Source organism: Anser anser (genome assembly GCF_964211835.1).
Source record: "Anser anser genome assembly, chromosome: 13".
In the NCBI taxonomy this organism is placed as follows: Eukaryota; Metazoa; Chordata; class Aves; order Anseriformes; family Anatidae; genus Anser; species Anser anser.
This window is the reverse complement of record NC_139734.1, coordinates 19,079,208-19,101,641: the sequence shown is the minus strand read 5'-3', so window position 1 is coordinate 19,101,641 and position 22,434 is coordinate 19,079,208. Positions and strand designations below refer to the sequence as shown.

General features: G+C 38.9%; 1 protein-coding gene across 1 annotated transcript in view; it reads right to left on the bottom strand.

Moving 5' to 3' along the window:
• LOC310880977 (uncharacterized protein) overlaps positions 1-22,434 on the bottom strand; it is a 1,343,899-nt gene that overhangs the window by 1,316,938 nt on the left and 4,527 nt on the right. Inside the window, exon 3 of the mRNA XM_083797545.1 lies at positions 21,572-21,646. The gene's annotated coding sequence lies outside the window, so the exon portion shown is untranslated. The remainder of the gene's footprint in view (positions 1-21,571; positions 21,647-22,434) is intronic.

Below are 22,434 nucleotides of genomic sequence, written 5' to 3'. Positions count from 1 at the left end.
TTGCTGATGTTTAGCTCACACCTAAGAAATCCCTGCAGAAATATTACAGTGATAGAGATATCTTTTTAAGAAACTGTTTTCTGTTAACTTCAGTACTTTCATCCTGAAAAGCACTAGCACCTTTTGCATACATGAAAATTCCTGAAGCCATGCTCTTTCTGTATTCTGACTACTAGAGTAGGACACACAGGACTGTAAGCATCTCTTACGGTACTGCAAATATGGTATTATCAGGATTGCACAAAAGGAGATATAAATATTAGCAGCACAAGCTCACGTGTGACATTTCATGTTCAGTGGGCACACTAAAAGTTTGGTTTGGGTAATTTCCTTCTATTTAGGTAAAATGGTGAAACTGTCTTGTCTGTGAATCTAGGTTCAGAACAGCAAAAATGGCCTTTCAGTGAATATCTACTAGTTCTGTGGAGTGTTCATCCCAAAGCGTTCATCTTATTTTGTTCTCTGTACTTCTTTGCTTCTTGGATTAGTTTTGGCCTGTTGTCTGTTTGTTCACTCTCCTACTGTCACATACTGACAGCCCTCCTCCTCCGTTCTTCCTTACTTCTTTCTGGGGCTTCTCTTCCCTTGTAAACATTCATGCACAATTTCATCTTTCTTCCACTCACACCAGTTTGCACACAACAGAAGGAGCTGCACAGCGATCAATTGGTAGCTGTCCTTTCCGACATATTTCTAATAGAGATGAATACACTGTGCTGTTTAGGCTTCTCTGACAGCTTCCAAAGAATCACAAAATGCATTGCAGGAACAGTCATCATTTAGCGTTTCAGCCACACAGGTTTCACAGTCACTCTCGTTCTTACAGCTCCTAACAGAGGCACATTAGCACTAAGACTGTTTATTTGCCCTCTGGCAAATTGTAAAGCCTCAGCTGTTGCAGACCATGATTGATTTGGGTCTGATGCAGTGCTCTACGGTTGAAGACACCCAAGCGTCAGCTAAGTTCTTCCCAACAGGCCTTCTGCAGATCTTTATATAGAAACCACTCCATTCGTGGCGCAAATGTGATCTCAACGGACAATGATTACACAAAACGACAGCACTGCACAAGAAAACAATCCAAACATAACCAATAAGGAAATTGCACACAGTAATCTCCTCAACCATACAAGAAGTTACTGCTGAAAACTTCTGTACATCAGTCGTGTTTTTTTTTTTTTTTTTACTGCCACCCTGCAGCCATGTGCAAAGAGCCCAGCTACCACATCTTTATTTTCGGCAGCTTTCTCTCCAGAGAAGCAGCAGGAGAACAGTGAAGCCTCTTGTGACATATTGCTGCTCCTAGGAAGGCTCTTCTGTGAACTAACCCACCACAGCCTCCTCTTAACCACCTGTATCACTTGTCATGGAGTGGCCGATCTCTAAGGAACTGAGGACTGTAACCAACTCATCCTAGGGGTGGGAGAGTTTTAAGGATTCAGACAAGTTTCATTCTGTCAGCACAGGCAGCTGTCTGATGATGATAGTGAAGTTTCTAAGTACACAGCCAGCCCCGCTAGCAGATCCAAATCTCTATTTCCAGCAGTTCACACTTTTAACGTATTTATTACATACTCAAGATGGGACATTGTGCTTTTCTGCTACAACAATTCATTATCTTATGAAGGACTGTATGGAGTTACTTCTCTGGGTGACAGAGCTTCTGTTAAATTTACAGTTAGTATGAAAATGTCTTATCCTCTGAATAAGTGTCCCTGAAATTAGTGTTGTCTTTACCTTTGATAAAATAAGAAAATCCTGTAATGTTTATTTTGTTGCCTTCCCTCCCCCAGTGGAAAGAAAGCTATGATTTAAGCACTTCACTACTGCCTACACCGTGTCTAGATGAAATATACAGGAGCAGATGAATTCTTGGCCAAGTGCAGTTTATTTCCATTTTGTGTAACAGGGATTTCTTTTTAAGATTGCAGGGGTAGGCTTCTTGCACATAGAGATGCACACACAATGGGTTTGGTTGTGTTGTTGTTTTAATTTATATAAAATTAGGAAAGCAGGAGCTGTGTCTTATGACTGTCATCAATAGTTATGTGCTGCTCAACCATTTGGTCATGACAATATTATGAGCAGGATTTTTTGTTTTCTAATGTTGAAATACAAGTATGAATTATCTAAAACTGAAGGCTGAATTTGAGTCTTCAGTACTCTGGCTAAGTTACCTGGAAAGGAGAGGATATCCCTCTCCTGCCAGAGCAGTCACCTCTGCGATCTGCTGAGGCTGCTACGGCAGGAGTACAGTTCCCAAATCAAGGAGAATTACCTCAGTCATGGACCCCAGCAGAGGGAACGCGTTAGCAGTGTTATGAACACCCCCAAGAACTGGTTAATCCTATGTATGTGGGAAGGGATAAATTGAGCTAATTCAGACACTTACCCATGGAGATCATCTTCAGACACCTGACTAAGTTGTATGTTGTGAACTACCCTATTTATGGTTCCAAGACTCCACAGAAACTCAAGGACTATTAGTTTTAGTACCAGATCAACACACCAGCACCAAGATAAAATATTTTGAGTGTTTTCCTTCTTTGCCTATAAATTAAGAATAAAACCACTTTTCTGAATTCCAGTAATGATGTCAGGTGCCAAGATACTATGGTATCAAGTGTCATGGAAGTACTGTTCTGGCACATGCAAAGATGAGTTAGGCTACCTGGGTGGGTCTGTATGTTTTGTAACCCTGCTCACAAAAAAAGATAAAACTATTCACTCCTGATAAACAACTTCCTAATGCCTGGATAGAAAAACAAACAAACAAAAACCTATACAAGACAAAAATACTTATGTGGATATACAAGAAAAAATCTAGAAAAATGAGATGCTTTTTTCTACTATACACATTGCCATGAAAAAATTATGTTCACCTAAAGCCATATTCACACAGTATATTCATTCTTTATATACGCATATAAGCACTATTTCAGCTGGGAAAACAGTGAAATAATAATTTCAGTGTAAGAAAATCCAAGTTTACAAAAAGTTGCTTACAAAAAATGGCAAAACTATGGGCCGAACCCTGTTTCTGGTCAAATCGAACCCTACTTCGGTGGAAATGTTTTCATCTGCATCAGTACAAGCAGTTCAGGACCCCAGTCTTTCACTGTTAAGCCATTTCTTTATTGGATTTCATAGTAGAATATCTGTCTGAATGCATTTGAATGAAAATGATCCAGCAATCTAGACTGTATGGGAAGAATACCACGAAGCATAAATAGTTGCAGGCAGAAGCAGTCATTGTTTTGCTGTGAATCCATTTGTGCGCAACGTTTTACTAGACAGCTGATTTTGGAATTTCAACTTAGATTACAGCAGTTCACTGGCAAGCCACAAAATACATCTACAAACCAAAATACTTAAGAACAAATCCTTATAAATTAATAACAGCAAAAGGCAATCATCCGTATTGCTCTTTTGGGGCAGAGAAGATTCAGTTAACTGAAGAGCAATTTGATATGAGGGTGCAGCAGAATTGGCTGTTTTCTCAAGAACAGAATTTTATCCAAACAATATAAAAGGAACAAATTGTACACTACAGTGCACTCTATTCTTCCTTGTATTTGAGAGCTGAGTTCTACTGTTATGGTCAAAAGTACACTAGCATTTAGACATCTAACTCAGTTGGCTTCAAAACAAATTACGTACATAGTGCCCCTATCAGTACGAGCTTTTTGCCTTTGTCTTAGAGGTATACACCTTCATGGGGAAAAAGCAATGTAAATGCAAACCAAAAAATAATGACATGGATGTTCAATTTAAGCTCTATTCACATACTAAACTTAGTGTTTCTTTAAGAAGGAGCTGAGTCAAGTCTGTTTGAGCTCTAAGAAAAAGTATTCCTTTGCAGTTTCCTAGATTTGCAGGTCTTGAGTAAGAAGAGAAAATAGAAACACAGGAATTTGTTTTCCAAGTAAGGTTTTTACAAGTGGTATATGCCTCCCTTAAGCACCGGTTGAGAAATGTTGATTTAAATATTTGCAATCAAGCAGGCAAAGGAAGAAAAGCCAGATTCAGTTCACAGTTGCTGAGTGTGTTCTAACCTCAGAGTTTCATCTTCCGGAAGGAGGAGAAAACAGAAGGAAAGTTCCAGCATTTATCTGGATTTACCTCTTTTTTTTTTTTTTTTTGCTTTTGAAGTGCTGAAAGAAAATTATTCCATTTTGAACAGAGCATTTTGCTTCTAGTAACACTGTTCATTTTGGCAAAATGAACCAGAACAACATTTCTGTAAAGTGCTACATCTTTTGTACACTGTTAGCAACTCAAACAGAAAATCAGTTATTAGATGTAATTTGCTATCAGCCAAACAGGAATACATTGAAGTTCTGGCTTTGCATGGTGTCAAGAGGAAGAGAACAGAAAATGTGAGATTTGTGGTTAGTGGAGGATTTTCCTATAAGGCTGTTAACATTGGTTGTACAGTTTGGGGAACATAGGTTTTCTTTGTTTTTCATTTGTCTGTTTTGTTGTTTTTTTTTGAAAGGCTCATTTCTGTTGGAAATACTAAAATATTATACAGCATCACTTACAGATTTAGGTGCAACTTTTTTTGTCATCTTTAGAAGCCAGCAGAACTCATGAAGGATAAGAAAAGAAAAGCACTGCAAAGCACTGCACAGTAGAGAAATTTATCCTAACTCTGAGGTGCTACTGAATAGAGAAAGACATCAAAATACAGAATAAAGCAAAGTAGGAGGCAGTAAACAAGAAGTAGAATTTGTTTATAAGCCATTCACAGAAAGATTGCTTTCACAGAAATAATTTTATAGAAGATGATTGCTGTTATGTTTGCTGTTAAAGCCCAAAAAGCTTACCACCAAAAATAAATCAGGATCCTTTGATTCAAACCCAAGAAGAACTTCACATTCCAAAAGTCAGCCCACTGTGAGCTTTTAACTATAACTATTATTTGTCTCCTCTGTGTAGTTTCAGGAGGTCACTAGCAATAGTGGATTTTAACATGTGCACACAAAACTACTACATCATCATCACAACAATTGTTTTCAGGATCTCAAACTGAGAATCCTTTTCTGTGTTGCACTGCTGCCTAGCCAGTATTGCCCAACAGCTAGCAACAAAGTAAAACGTCAACACCTCTAATCTCTTGCAATGTCTATTATAGCTTTAACTACTTTGCTAACTTTTCTCACCTTCTTCCAGGGGACAGGGGAGTGGGGAGGAAGGTAACGTTTGAAAACAAACAAACTAAAAAAAAAACAACAGAACTCAGTACTGAGACCAATATTTCATGTCAGCACTGATTCACAAACCTGTAGGCATGCTACTTGCAAGTTACTTTACTAAGCTGTTAAACATTTTTTCTGTCCCTGTTTACCTTATCTTCTGCAAGTCTAAGCATCCATATTTTTTTTTTTAAGGTGCTTGTACTAGTTTTGGCTGAACAGAGTTGATTTTCTTCACAGTAGCTTCTATGGTGCTATGTTTTGGATTTGTGACCCAAACCGTGTTGCTGACACACCGATGTATCGGCTATCGCTGAGCAGCACCTCCCCACCGGCCAGTAGGCTGGGAGGTGCCCAAGAAGATGGGAAGGGCCCAGCAGGACAGCTGACCCCAAAGGGACATCCCATGCCACGTGAGATCAGGCTCAGCGATAAAAGCTGAGGGAAAGGAGAAGGAAGGGGAGGGAAGGTGGGGAACAAACGTTCAGAGTATGTAAGGTTATATTCTGCTTTCCTGACAGCAGCTAAACATCTGCCAGCTGATGGAAAGTAGGGAACAAATCCCTTGTTTTGCTTTGCTTCCACATGGTTTTTGCTGCACCTATTGAACTGTCTTTATCTCAACTTATGAGTTCTCACTTTGACCCTTCCAATTCTCTTCCCTGTTCCACTGGGGAGACGTGAGCAAGTGGATGTGTGGGGCTTAGCTGCCTGCCATGGTTAAAGCATAACAGTGCTAAAATATCCCATAGCAATATATCTACTAGTAAATGGCAATGTTAGCAGCTCTTATCAAAGACAATAACTAGATATGCAGGATAAGGAACAGAGGAGAGTGGATAGAAAAAAATACATATAATGACAGTGACATCTCAAACTGCAATTTTTCATCAATATCTATTTTTCATGCAGTAATTATAATGCTAATCTGTTCTTTTGTGACAAAAAGGCACCTCCAAGTTATTAATGACAACTAATATCTGTAATATTAATTTTATATAAATAATTAATGCAATAATTTATATACTAATAATGTAATTAGACCAAGGTTATGATCTCTGAATAGTAGATCAGTACTCAGTTCATGTTGGTGTCTACTTTCTTCCAACACAATGTTTCTTGAGGCTTAATTAAGGCCTGCAGCAATTTTCAGCCTTTATTCAGTATATAAATATTCTACTCTCTCTTTAGTCTATTCTTGCTCCCTACCCAAAAGGACTACATTTAACTTTACGTCTTCACAATTTGTAATACCATAGAAAGACAGGTGGACATCAAGGAGTTACACAGAAGGAAAACACCAGCTGTGTGCGCAAGCAAGCTCCTTCCCCACGAATGCAGTGTCTGGTCCAGAAGCCTTTTTCCTCCTGACTACCCGTCAAGCCTACTGCAAAGTTACCCACAGTACAGACAACCTGCCTAAAATCAGACACGTACCTACTGGTATTCCAGGAAGAAACAACTTGTACACCTGCAGATACTATCCTAAACCCATGTCCTCTGCAAGCGCCACGAGCGCCTGCACCAAGCTCCATTTCACTGCCTGGGCTTTGGTAGGGCACTAACCACAGCTCACAGCACAAAGTCACAGGACAGATACCTGAGCTACCTCCCAGCACCTTAGCAGAAAAGCTGTGTTTGAGAGAACTAAAAGGAAAATACATGATTAGATGTGGATTTGCTTAGCATGATGTAAGTGACAGGTAAGCAGCCAGAGACACTACAGGGCAAATTGTCAGCTAAGGGTGGGAATTTGTAAGACTAAAGACGTGATTGGTTTTTCCTCCTCATTTGCACTATGTTACTCAGAGCATGTACCATTCTGACCTGAATCCAGAACATGCTTTCTTCTGGCTCTATTTTGTGGCACGTGCAGTTAACCTTCATGAAAGAAATCTTGAGTTTAACCTACCCAGTAAAATTCCACAAAATAAGAAATAGAATAGTTCTTTATTCAAATTTGGAAAGCAGGATTTGAAAATCGTTATGTGAGTTTTGTATCTTTTTCTTTTCGCTGCTACTAAATGCCATTACACAAGAATCCTAAATAAACCTAATTATGTAGTTTAAATAAAAATACAACAACTATGAATGGGAAAAGTATACATGAGAGACAGTGATGAAGTCAAACAAATGAATCCTTCCATTCCAGTCCCGTTTACCTCTTTTCTGCTGTGCAGGGTTCTAATACAAGGGCCTATGCAAACTGCTCACAAAAATCACTCTAAACTCTTAATAGTTCCCAGTGGCCATATATGTCTCTGTACACAAATCTATGCAGCTCTTAATTGACCAAATGACCTCTCTCACTTTGTAAACTGAGTTGGAAGGGTGAAGCAAGTTCTCACTTTTTCTCCTTTTGATGTACTACCTCATTTCCAAAACAGAGGGGAGGGCTGGGACACAAGTAAGAACTACAACAGAGCCTGTAAGTTACCTTATCTTAGAAAAGAGCTTAGGATTTCCTCTGCTCAGTATCCATACTTGTCCTGTGGACAAACCACATATCTATTTAATTCAGACTAAGTTTAGACACATGCAGCATCACAGTGAAATGTTTTCTCAGTGGGCCATAATGGTTGTTGTACTGCTTTTCCGTTCCCAGACTATTCGGGTATCATCTAGCTCTGCTATTTATCAGGGCCCATCTATGCAACTCAGACTGCAATAAGCGTAAATGAGAAGGGAAAACACTGCACTGTTTTCCATCCTTATCTGTGTATCATTCATGTGCTTACTGGATAGTTCTTGGCAGATTATTCTCCTCCTGGTTCCCATCAACAGGAACCAGATAATGCATCTGCTTTTCACCCTATGGACTGATTGGGAAAAAAATTGGCTGAGAGTATCCCATTGCAGTCTAATAATAGTCATTTAGATTAATCTGAAAACATGCTTTCTATTACAGAACTCCAATTTCCTAGAAGAAATGTCTTAAATGCATTAGTAGTATGCTGTTCAAGTCTGCTTGGCACAGATTTTGTCTTCTTTCTACAACTCTATTACATGAATTTATGAGGGATATATTTCTTCTTTATAAACAGTGAAACCTAAATAGTAAAGCCAGATATTCAGAGTTGCTTCTCATCTAGTACCAAAGGACAATTTCACTGTAGTGGCTGAACCACATCTCATAGGAAATGGTTTCAGTTGGGACCCCTGCAGTTATGTAGCTCCTGAATCACTTCAGGTTGTCATTCTTAAAAATTCCATCTGTTTTTCAAGACATGCTATGTCTTCTTGCAAAAAACTCCTCTGGACTAGCAGCCTCTGGCAACCACTCCTGGTGGTTTCTCTGACCATCTTCTCAATGCTACCACCACCTCAGTCCTAGAACCATTTGCCAAAACAACTAGCAATTAAACAAATGCAACTACACCGAAAAAATCCAGAATCGCTGACAAACACCCAGTTAACATTTATATGTACATTTTGTTAGATTTGCTGATCAGATAGAGAGTATCCAGTAGATGAAGAGAAACAATATAAATGCTCTAATAACTTACTGAGTTAGTATGACAATGTCTGGAGAGTACAATTCGTCCAAAATACTGTACATTGACAAAGTCTTGATTTTAGGAAAGGTTTAAAAGATAGATATTAGTGCTTCTGAAAGGCGGTGACAGTCTATGACTGGGAATTAAGTTGTCCATTTTTCCTCAGGACAGGTAGTAAGCAAACAGAGCAAGTGTTGAGGACAGTTCTGACACACCAAGAAAGGGACAGTGATGGACCTGGTGAATCCATCAGTGACAATTACTGACACTGCGTCCTGCCAGATCACTACAAGATATTAACCCCCCACCTGTGATCTGAGATCAGCTCTACCACCAAGCCATGGAAAACAGGAATAGAGAAAAATGCAGCCTGCTAGAGTAGGAAGATAATCATTGTGACTAGACTAGAGATTTATTGAGTCACTGAATGAATACTGAGTGTACAGCAAAAAAACCTGAGACCTCTGAAATCCTGCCTGTCTGAACAGGCTGTGATGAAAGGTGTCTGACAGGAGCAGCACCGATCAGGATGTTCTGTCACATCAGGTACGTGGCAAATCAGCAGCACTCATAGGGCCGTGCAGTCCACAGCTCCCTATACCAACAGGGAAGGTACTCTTGTTGGTGGGGTATTCCTCAGGACGGCAAGGGAAAATGCAGTGGTATGCAGCAATACAGCCAGCCATATTTACCCAAACGTTGCTACGTATCTTAAAGTTACTGAACTAAGTTAACTCAAATAACCACTTCTGTTGTTTAGGAGACTGCCTGTATGAAAAATAAAAATCAGACCTTCATGTACTTTTGAGTGAAGCTTACACGAAGTTCTGGGAGCCAGAAGACCGCTTACTGTGCTGTGATTCTGGAGCGCGATTCCAGAGTTTGCGACCCTTCCTGTAACACAAGTGATCTTCACAGGAACCACAAAGTGAACGAGCAAACGGAGCAAGATAACCTGTGCATGACCCACTCGAGATAACTGGCCTTGACATCTATTTCATGATGAGACAGTTTTGGAGTTAAGAGCCTCCCACTACTATTCACTTGAACCTGGTTCTACTGAGACGCTTTCAGCTCTGCAGAACTCAGCTTCCACCAGCAGAGCTTCCACAAACTGATCCGAGCTCGTACCTCTTTCTAAGGCAGAGGGGAGTGCTGAATCTTGCACAGATGGTAACTGATGCTGTACTCCACAGTACTTGCCACTCTAAGGCCCTTTGCTAACTCAGAGCATTTCCAGATAATCCAACACACCTGTACCTTACAACACTGCCCTTTAAACTACTTAGTTTGTTGTGTTCTCAGCTTATCCTGATACTATATTGGACTCCAGGTGCTGGCTATGAAAATCCATAACTAAATGCTTAATTTCTCTAGTATTTATCTTTTATTTTCTGAAAGTTAGCAAGCAAGCAGTAAAGAAAAAACTGTAAAGCTTTGTAATTTCCCAATCCAAACACGTTGTCGTATGGCAGTCTCTTTCCTGACAGATATACTGCACAGAAGAGAGGCTGCTAGAAATTGTAAATGCTATTGTTCAAACAGGATACTCGGAACCCAAGAGGAGAATCTTGGCAGCTTACTGAGAAATCTTCTGCTCTAAACAACAAAATTAGGGTGAATCACACATTCTCAATTAGCTGAAATATTTTAAAAGCAAATGAATGAAGGCAAATTCAGGACTGTGCCATCTTCCATAGCAAAGAAACACACTCCTATAAAGGTAACTTGTGGGTAAAACAAGTTCTCATGGTCTTAGAATTAGTCTGCTAGAATTAAAATCAGGGTAAGACTGGAAAAAATTGCCAGTTAGTCACTGAAGCGTATCAAACTTCCAGGCAGTGTTTTCAACTGTAGCCACTTCTATTTGAAGAAGCAACAATGCTCTTTCACATTAAGATGGAATCTGATGAGCTGTTAATGATTTAAATCCTTTTTGTTTAGTTTATACTTCATGAAAGGTCCATTCTACTGTCATGGTCTTAGGTTTATATTGCAGGCAAACCCCAAGAAAACAAGCACGCTAACCCACTCCTCTTGTCAGAGGGGACTAAGCAAAATGAAAGGAAGGGACCTGCCGTACACCCCCTGCAGCTTCCCTAACGCTTCAGGACTCCGGGAACACAAACGCAGGACACTCTGGAGAATGCATCTGCTCAGCAGCACAGCCCCCGATTCCAGCACTGCACAGAGAGCTCTGACCCTGTGGGGATCAAACACCGCATGGGGCGATGGCAGGTCTCAGCCAGAACTGCTGGTCGCGCTTACCATCCATCATGCTCACGTCGTTACAGAAATGCTTTCCCATCTTTCTTAGTTCAAGCCAACAAGCCAGGTCCCTTGCAAAGTAAAATGATTCCATCTAGCAGCTACTTTTCTTCCCTTTCAGTAGCATTTAATTTTTAATGTCAGAGTATATTCGTCTTTCCAAGCAAAATGTAACCCTTTATCTCCCCTCCAGAATCCTATCTCCAGTTTTCTCAAGCCAAATAAAAATAACTTATGTTTTGCAATACTGATTTTGGGTAGCTCTTATTCTTGTTTTCCATTGCTATTAGCAAATGCATTGATCTGTGTTATCAGTGAAGAAATCTGCTCCATCAACAAATAACTCAAATTGTTTAAATTCCAAGGGGCTGGTAGACGTGCACGCGTGCATGCATGCGTATTTATTAGTGCGATTAAGGGACAGGCAGGGAGTTTTAAAATCTAAATTCTATTTTTAGAATATAAGTTATCCTCAGCAAACAGGCAAGGAGCGAACTGAAATACCCTAAAGTAAGCTGTTTATACAGTTGCAGAAAATACATGTGGCTTTCGTGACAGGGCCTATTCCCATTCCGCTGTGCACAGCATCGCAGAGGGAGCTGGCAGTTTGGGGGCTGAGGGCACGTACACCTCCTGCAGTTGCAGAGGCAATCTGAGGCTCCTGACAGACTCCCACACCACCAAAGGTTTTCAGATGTTTATGAAAGGAGTACAGCATGATGCAATAGAGGGAACAGAGGAAAATATTCTGATAAGCAGTTATCCCATTCATTCTCTCTTCTGCTGAATGGAAGGAGCTATGAAGATGCAGGCATAAAGCAGTAACAGCATCCAGGAAAGCACACTGAGCCCTACTAGGGGTGAAAATTTTGTGTTCTCTGTATCCTTGGTATTATTACCTTAAACCAGCCTGAATTCAAAATTAATCTGGAATCAAAACATTTAAACGTGTGTTTTTAAATAAATAATATTGAAAAAACAGTATCCAAAATGGATGATGCAGATACAAATACAAAGAATCAAGGTGGAAAACAGGAAATGAAATCCGTGTTCACTCTACTGATTTATAAAGTCCATCTGTCCTCCTGTCCAGCTGCCCTGCGAAAAAGGCAAAAAGTTTCTCTTGGATAAACTGAATGGAAGGAGGAAAAAGCACTGAATTGTTTTTACTACATCAGGAAACTATGCATAGATTTCATTTGTAAAGCTTCTGTCAGTTACAATCTTCCTTTCATCACACTATTCTTATGTATTTATGTAAACATAAGATCACAAAGAGGCAATAAATTGCTGATTAGTTTGTGATTCAGTTTTCATTTATGCCCTTAGCAGTAAATCTGAAAGCAAAGTCTTTTGTGAAAGCTGCATATCTAACCCTTAAAACATTTTTTAGTAGGGAAAATTATGAAAAAGTCACATCAGACATGACAACGATCACGTGGGGCACGGTGAGAAGATCCCAGTTACAAAATTATGGTTAAATGATTATTAGTTTAGGAAAACCTACTATATTCGAGCATTTGAAGATTACTTGGTTTTAGAAATATGGAGTAGTTAAAGATTTAGAATAGCGAATTATGTTGCCTGATTAATTATAGATTAAACGTGCTTTCAGAAAGGAAGCAGAAGTCACTCTTGTGCAGGTTTGCAAATACAGGTATATACTTCTTTCTCACGTAAGAAAGCTTTCACTTCAGCTTTCACTTAAGAAAATACCAAGAGAAAACAGGGCAGTTAGGCAAAATAATACTCAGCAACCTAGGTAACCTTGCATCATTATTTACAGGCAGTGACAAGAGCAACGTTAAGGGTAAAATATTACATATTTAGGTAACATGAGTAATTGCTGTACACATCTATTTAGCACCCATTCAGGAACGAGTTGAACAAGATGTCTCCTTCTAGCTAAAAAGTCTATCAGCCTCATTTACAATTAACAACACACCAGAAACAAAGCTGTCAGAGCATGAAAACCTCACTGGTGACAGTTTATATGACACCGATGTTCAGATTTCAATCGAACTGTTAGCATCAAGTTACAATCAACTCAAAGAACTGCAGAAGTACTATAGCTGTAATAGCAGAAATCGATCTTCCAGTCTTTGCAAGTTTTTTCTAGATTTTTTAAAAAGAGTATAATAAGGTCAAGATAAAGACACAATCCTAAACTATTCTGTTTTTAAAAGGGAGTCTGAGAAAATATAAATGTCTTCTTGGTTTTGACTGCTAGAGTAAACATACCATATCTTGCACAGGCAACTACTTATAGAAACATTTTTTTAAAACAAAGTTTCCTATGAGGTATTTTGAGAAAAAAATATACTTAAGCTGCAAGTTCCATTGTAGTTTTGCCTTTACAGAAATGCCCAAATCAATCTAAATCAGATAAATGCAGTGTAATGCCATTTTACTGCTCCCCACTTCTCATGATTTGCTTGCTATGGTTAAATCTAACGGTCATGTTTCCCGCTTGAAAATAGTGATGCTTTCCGACCACCTGTGGTGAGACGAAGTTTTTCCACGTACATGATGTAAAATAATAAAATATTGTAAAATTTTATTATCAGGTACACTTCATACCTCACATGAGATTCTCAACAGGAAAAACAAACAAGCAAAACTTATGGCCTGCTCTTGTTCCCAGCAAAAGTGCAGTGACATAATGTAAGAGCTCCTTGCAAAGCTCAAACTAGCAATAGTGACTGCCAAACCAGGCAATCGATAACCAATGTACTACATGACCACTCTGAAAAGATGTTGGTACAGTTTATACACGTATTTGTACATATATTACAAAGAATTCTTAACCAAGTGAAGAATAGTTTAAAATATATGAATATTTACTGAAGGTTTAGTTATATATTTTAAGTCCCATTTTAAGAGTTCCTGAATTACAAGGTGAAAGTCAATTGCCAGAGTCAGTTCTCTAGTGGAAAATCACTTCTGAAGTTTGTTGGTTTTTTTTCCCCAAGTTATTTAAGAAACTTTCCAGTGATTTAGCTACTAAAATAGCATTTGTAGCAAATACTACAGGGAGTAAATTAAAGGCAATTAAGTTTCAAAACACAGAACTCATTAAAGCAGTGCTGCTATACCTGTGACTAGAAATAATCAAAGAAAAAGGCCAACTCTGGGGAAGAAATGGGTTTGTGTTACGGGAGCCTTAGAGTTACCCTGTTTTATTCTCTTTAGATAAATATGATTACAGAAAAAAAGTAAGAGTTGAAATACCGTAAGAAAAAATAATGACAGTAAAGGAACTTGATCTGCACAGTAGGGAAAAATGGTAAGAGTGCAAGCTAAAGGCTTTATAAATTACCACCGGTGGAAACTAATTGTCATTGCAATTGTAGCCTTCATCAGAACATATCACGAGATAATCACCTGAAAACACACCAACATCTCAGTAGTACCTCATACTACACATACTATTTTGGACAGTAAAAACATTTAAGGCAATGTTGTATAGTTCTTTTTTTTTTTTAAAACACAAATACCACATCATTTTTTCTCCCTCACTTTGTATTGTTTTGTTTTTCCTTCCTTTTTGGCCTCTTTTCCTCAGCTCGGCTGAAAAAAAGATTTTTCATCATTCTGAATGCAGGTAAATGGTTAAATAGTTATTCTAATCTTTGATAGTAATAAATAAAGTCTCAGCCCTGTGGCTACCTGCCACTCTCAGGACTGTAACCCTTAACAGCTTCATTGATCCTGAAAAATACACCATTTTAGGAAGTCATTAGCACAAAGATATTTATAAAACACCTGCTACCTACTTCGCAATTAACATGTAACTGTCGACTCAGCATTGTAGGAAGCAATACTGTCTCAAAGATCTTTGCAGTGAGCCAACCCAAACCATCACAAAGTTCAAGTGTCTCTTCATACAGACTAGTTTGGAAGTCACAAAAAAACAACTGCTATAATTAAGTCTGGGTATTGCTTAAGAAGAGGAAGAGTCGTATAAGGATAAATGCTGCAAGAGAAACCTAGACGGGGAGGTACCTATCACAGGTAAGTTACAAAGGCATCCAGCAATTGAGAAACAATGATCTCAGCACACACAACCACCACTCCGGATTTTTGTGACACTACCTCAGTTGTACACAGACCGTAATCCAGAACCTTCACTAGTTGATCATGTTTGTTCCCTTACTCATCAGCAACAGGTGGTCAGCGACACACAGTGAGGGCACGGACCTACCATTACACTTGCTGCCCTGCCCACCCTCAGCACGCACTGTGCCAGTAGCTAGGGCAAGGGCGTAAAAGGGATCCGATGAGCCCTAAAGACAGCTGCTGGGGCCGGCTCAGAGCATCACAGATTCTGGAAAAAGTACGGCCATGGGGACGTTTGGCACCTCCAGGCTCACTGGGGCTGCAGAGGCAACGCTTCCCTGCAAGTCCCTCCCAAAGCCTGCTTCCTTCTGTTTCAGGACAGAGAACCAAGTGTACGTTTTTCCCTCAGAAACAAACAGCTATTCTTGTACTTATTAAGCATACTACCTGTATTTATATTTAGAAAAGGTGCATTCTTACTTCCGTCCTGTGAAGAGGTGCTTGTGCTCAGAATACTTCGTGTTTCCTGTCTGATGCTTACCAGAACCAGTGGCCCCAGCCCTCAGCCTGAGGGAGCAGGAGCAGGGAAGCATCGGCAGGCAAAGCACGTGAGCCGTGGGGCACCAGAGCACAACTGCAGGGGCACGCAGGATGACAGCGAGAATCAGGAAACAGTTTAAGTGAAAAACTGCAACAAAACTAGATAGATCGGAAGTCTTAGAGTGGGATAAGAATTAAGCATTATAGCCCTGCGCATGAAAATCAAGACAGTAACAGCCCACTAAGCTTTTTTTTTTAAAAAAAATTAAGAACAATCACTGCAAAAGCTTATCTAAAATGGGGTATTTGTAAGTCAGGCTATTCACAAGTCCTCTACAGCACTACCTTTTCCTGTCAGACTGTACCGACTTAACTACTGTTGACAAAGTATGCCCAGCTGTTTTCCCTTCAGCTGTTCCTATCTATTTTCTTTATATTCCTGGTGCACAGCTCCACTAAATAACGTGCAGTGATTACTTGCTTAATGCTGTCTACAGAACCCTGCTACTGCATGCCTGCCCCGAGTTGAGCAGCATGTGTTTGCCACAGCGTTTCTCTGCCCCAGCTGCCCAGCCATGGGTGAAAACACGGGCTGCGGCGCCAAGGGAAGCTGCAGACCCCACGCATTTGAGGAATCCAAAGCAGCGCTGAACACGAAGATATTCGTGTTTCCTTCAGTCAAGCTCAGATGTATGGAAGATGGGGAACTAACTCCTTTTGCCATTTAATTATAAGGAAGGTATGTGCATGTCATCCTCACAAATTAACCAGCATAATTAAGCCAGTGTTTTCTAAGTGACTTTTTCCACAGCGAGGTGCATATTATAAAATAAAATAAATTATCAGTTGTGTGTTCTGTTGACAGCTTTTCCAACCTTGGGAACAGAGATCAACGCTGACTGGACTTTCTGATGAGGCAGGGCTTTATGCTTGCATTAGAGGGACAAGCAAATGATCTTGCTTAATCTCTAAGCACTGACAAATAAAAATTAAAAAAATAAAAATAATTAAAAAAAATCAGCACATTAGACAGTAGTAAAACACAGAAGATCATGCCTTGAGAAAGTGCTGACACACTAACTGGTTATGGTGGCCCGTATTAGAAGGGCACTGTACCAGTGGCTATATTCCCTCAAGACACTTTTTTTAATGCAACAGTTGCCAGTTTAGCAGAGAATAGGACAGAGCCTAGGACCGCAATTCAAAAATTGAAGTCACCATTTCAATTGTAGTTAATACTCTAATCTCATCTTATAAACAGCTGAGAAGTCTATCTAAAATAAACTGTGTGCAAAAGTATGACCTTGACTAGAACATAAGGACCTGGTTTTGCTTGTTAATACTTCAGAATTGTGCAACAAATTCAAGGACCACCACAATCTTAGAATAATCAGTGACAGAACTTGTAGATTTTTACTGTCAAGATGTGTACATGTACAGAATCCAGTGAGTGTAAGTACAAGCAAAGCTTTGTCTTTCACTTGGTGCATAGTAAATATTTTCACAAAGCGAGCACCGCTGAAGAAATGTACCTTCCATTCTGATTGACTCATACAGTGCTGCAGGTGCTCATCTTTGTTCAGTTTAGGCAAGTACATTTCAAAAGAATGATCAATAACATAACCCTACCAGCAGAACTGTGCCAAAATGTCTAGCTGATCACATCCAGGAGCAGATCTAGTAAAAACACTATTTGTTACAGTCACAAGTTGGTGATGGTTTCATAACTAATATACAGAAATATGTAAGAATACATAAACTTTTAGGAAAAAAAGAGACCAATATTTATGGTTCTGAAGTACAGCCTGTGCTGCGATACATCAAGATATTTTGGCTCAGCCTTCGCTTCTGAAGAACCCCTATCATTTTGACAGAGTAATACAGAAGCAGTAAGCTACCGGTGAGTATTCAAAGATCATTTCTTCCACATAACGGATGTCAGGCATCCTCCAAATGAAAAATAGGTTTCAAGTTCAGATGGTGTAACTATGAGATTTATTTTAGTTTAAAAAATAAACAGTAAAAAACACACTTTAGACAAACTATTAGCAAGGAAAAAAAACCTAGAGGTTTGTTTTGTTTTTTAAATAAGCCATTCTGTTATCAAGTTTTCCCCCTTTACAGACAGCAAATGCCTGCAGTGTTATGTAAGGGAAAATGTTCTGCAAGAAAGACACCGGGTTGTCATCAATACAATTGGCAATGCAGTCTGACAGATCGAATTCCTTCCTTGCAGTTATTTTAATCATACACACTATATCACGCAATTGGGTTTTTCAGGACTTCAAGTGTGTTCACAGAAGTGCATACGCTTTGCTGACTTTCTAGCACTCCAGTATTGGCAAGAGTGTTCAATGAAGTCTTGAATTACTAGCAAATGTTTCTGAAAAGAAAATTTGGAACGTGCACCTGCACCAGAATCCTGATAGGAGGAGTTATGCCTATCCAGGGAAGGAATGTTAATGTGGAAGCCTGTCACCAAAGTCTCCAAGTAAAACAGCTAGTTTGTTATTCTTGTCACTAGTTAACAATATCACCTTTGAAGGCACAAGCAAAGGCTTCAACATGTAACAATTGTTAAAATGTTTTTACAGACAGTTTACAAATTAAGAAGCTAGCTATCCAAACAATACCTAACACAAATTAGAATACTAGCATCTTGTTTCTATCATTTATTCTTACAATGAAGTTTAACACTTTGTTAATTAAAAGTCAGTCATTATGATGACATGCCATGGCTGTCATCTTCCAAATGTTCTTCCTGGTAAGAAAGCAACTGCTAAGTATGCTAGGTCTGAAATAGAAAGCTTGTATTATAACCATGCAGTAATTACAGAAACAGACCTTCTAAACAACCATTATTATTATTCCCATACTGACATACATCACAGTATTATATGAAAGGCTCCCTCCAAAATAGCAGTATTAACTATACACTATAAACATTTTTGCTTATCAAGAGAACAGAGGCTGATTACGAGGAACATTTCTTGGGAAATGGAAGCATTAATCCATTATTATAGTTTTATTATACTTCTTGCTTCGATAATATTTATGTATGAATTTACATAATCCCCCTCTAAAATCCTGCTGAACAATCAGAAAACAAACCATATATATATTAAAAAAGACAATGCATTAAAAAAAATCAGCTCAAGTTGTAAAAATTACTTACAAGCATTAGAGGACACAACCACATAATGGCAGACATTAGACAAAATGTAGCTCAACTTTACTGCCCAAAGCTTTTGTTGCTTAGCTGTCCATTACGTATGACCAGAAATGCACAAAACCAAGCTGTTCACTTGACTCAAATTGAATACACTGGAGAAGTAGAAAAGCGGTCCTGCCTTTTAAGGCTCTTAATACCGATCATCACCCAGACACAAAAGGATTGTAAAATGAAAGGTTTTAGAAGCAGAACATTAGAAGTCCTTCAGAACATTTTAAGACAAAATACTATTTTTTACAGTGTTCCCAGTTTCATCACCCACACACAAAAAAAACCACTTCCTTTTGGGAAGTGCTTGTGGAGTCCTCATGTACTGCTTGTGAAGTAGTAAAAGATTATTACTAAGAAGACACCAAGAACTTTAAACAGATTGGGTTTTGAACTCTAATAAAGCTAAGATGAACTTCTACTACTACAGTCTTTACTTTCACTTTATGTAGGATAAATTACACCCGCTGTCCACATTTACTGAGCCCTATTAGGTTTGTCTTGGCTTCTTCTCATTGACAGTGCATAACAAGGCTGCTCTTGAATATAATATTCCCTTGAGGTACAAATTCCTGAAGTTTTCTTATCTCAGTATACTGTTATTCCCATCTGTTTATCATATACTATGAACAGCTACTCGCTTTACACTCATTAAGGCTGCAAACAGAAGGATTTCTCTGTTGTCAAGGTACATTCTCTTCCTCTTCTTCAGAGCAGGGTTTTCAAAACGAAGCAAGAGTACCAGTGATGCAACCCCACAGCTGCATGAGCAACAAGCTTAATACTTGCAAGGGACTCAGCAGTGGCCTAGTACCTGGGGTACATTTCTGGCTGCTACTCCTACAGTCCAGCTACAACCCTCAGCTAGTTTAAACCCCGCTTGGATATGTCAACATGAGCGACAGATAATTTCTTTCCAAAGGCTTTTTGCATATAAAAATGACCCATTATCAGTTCCTTGGACTCTTACATCTCCAAGCAACTTTGAAACAAGATCCACTGCAGCTTAACTAAAGCTGGACATGAAGGCTATGGAAAACCTGATTTTAATTAAGTCACCAGAAATGACTAGTTCTCTCTATCCCATCCCAAGTGAAGCATCACAGCTGTACAAGAAAAGGAACTTCTGGACTGAACAAGATCCTAAGACAATCAGCGCCCATGACAGGACCAAGACTATCATACCATTCTCATGGACATCCCTCTTTGAAAAAAGGTATTAACTCATTACTTCACAGCTGCAGAAGGATCAAGTCAATTGTACCTGTCAAAAGAAACATGTTTTCTCCCAGATCTTCCAGAGTTTATTGGCTCTGTAAAGTTTTTTGCACACTGCAGATGGATGATACAGTACTCACTATGACAGGCAGGGCAGAAAGGCCAGGGGAAGGCAGACTTCAGGAGAAAGACTGAGACCAAAGAACAGGGGAAAGGAGTAGCCCACCTGCTGAGGCCTTCTAAAGCACCCCACTGGTCCTAGAACGCAAATCCATTTTATTTCCCACTAACACTGATGGAAATAACCTCTCTGATTCTTGACTTCCACAACAAGGAAACTAGCTTTTGCAAAGATAAGCACGAAGAGCTTTACTTGCTAAAGAAAAAGAAAACACTTTAATTGAAACAGATACATGTACATTGAAGCTGATAAGATGGTGGTGTGACCAAGTACTCTACAACTGCTTTTCTTTATGCTATTGCTTGCTACTGTGTCCTGTGTTGGAAGGTAAGTAGCTTTCTAGGTGTAAAAAGAACACTTATTATAATCTTCTGCAATAACAACTGCAAAAACAATGCCAGAGAATAAGATAGAAAATGAAAATATAAATGTAATTACAATGTATACTTTAAAATTAATAATTCATAATTAAAATCGTGAACATTTATATTAATATCCTCTCTTCATGGGCAACGTATCATCCTCTCAGATCTCTAACTATACTTACTCAACCTGTGTATCCCTTTCTTCAGTCTATGCATTTCTAATCATTCACTTTAAGTCCAAACATCACTCTTCTCAGTGTTATCATTAAGAAACTACAGGGGGCTTAGGTAACATTAAAGACTATAATGAAATGGAGGGGAGAGAAAGTACAGTCAATAGAAAATACACAGACACACACAAGATAGAACAATACTGTTAGATATACATAATTGTAATTTTGGTCACCTGCAGAAAGAGTTATCAACATATTAAGCAACCATCCCCTTTAATTGAATTTTGTATTGCATGCCTCCTTTAATCTCTGTCAGGTAATTAACTGATCAGTTGCACAGCAGCACCCAAAGAAATACCAACATTTTACATTAAAATGCTGCAAAGCTCATTTGAGCCTCCAACGGGCAAAATATGTGCAAGAAAGAGGCAAAATAATGTGGGAGGGGAGAGTCAGTATTGGAGACACTACAATTAGTTCTGTTAAACGGCTATGTCATGTTCAAAATAAATAATTAAATTTCACTGAGTCGATACAACTTTTATCGTAAAGTCTGCATAGAGTCTCAGCTGTAAAGTAAAGGATTTGTAGGTCTACTGAAAACAAATTAATATTAAAGTCAAATTTAATTGAAATCTTATGGACCTAAGTTCCCTCTTAAGTACAAGGTATGAAGCACCCCAAAGCTTTGAAGGAAAAAAAAAGGCAAGGCAGTACCTTCCTGATTTGCGAAAAGTAAGGATGAAAAGAAAAAAAGTTACTTCAGACTGAAATCTAATGAAGGTATCTGAAATATTTGATACAACAGTAATTAGATAATCCAACAGACAGGTATGCGTAAACTTATTTTACCTGCATAGCTGTCACAGCTAAGATGATTCTGTGGACTGATCCCAAAGATCTTACAGAGCCATTCCTTGTGCAGCTCTAAAAAAAACATACTGAAGTAATATTAAAACTTTAAATATTAATTCCCCTTCTGCTCTAAAATTCTCATTCTAAGCTGGCTTCTCTCCAGACAGATAAGCCAATTCGCTTAAACAAAACAAACAAGACCGACCAGGACAAATGCAGCTTTACTTGGAAATCAATGACCAGGTCACCTAAAATGGAGGTTTGCATTTTCTTCACGATCTTAATTCTGCTAGGAATAGCTTAGTATTTCCTTATGGAGTCTTGTAAGAAGTAATAATAAGAACTTCTAAACACTGATTCATTTGTTGAAATAGCTTCATATGGCTCTCACGGGAACACAAGGAGACAGCACAGCCTAAGTACCAACACAGCTGAGCCACCGGAGAGCAGCAGCAGCCTACTCCTCATAACACTGAGGCCTGAGGATTAACACAGTTTCTGTCACCCTGACACCACATTTGGTGGTCTGACCCACTTAGAGCCTGCTCTTCCCCCATCCTTGCCTCCCAGGCTTTTATCTCCCATGTATTTTTATTTATTTCTTCTCATATTATTCTGTTGCTATACCAGCATGGAAATGTCACCATAACCATAAATTAATAATTGAAGATGATAAAACTGATGTTTGTCACTTTATAGCTGTGGCCTCCCAGTTACTATTCCTAAGGATAATGCAAACACCCTTCTGTGATCTTTCATTTTTGGTTCTTTTGTTGTAGCACATGCTTTTTCATTGAAATAATCTAACCTACAGATTAGCACATTGGTATAACAGTTATCTGAACCCCCTAAACAGGAGC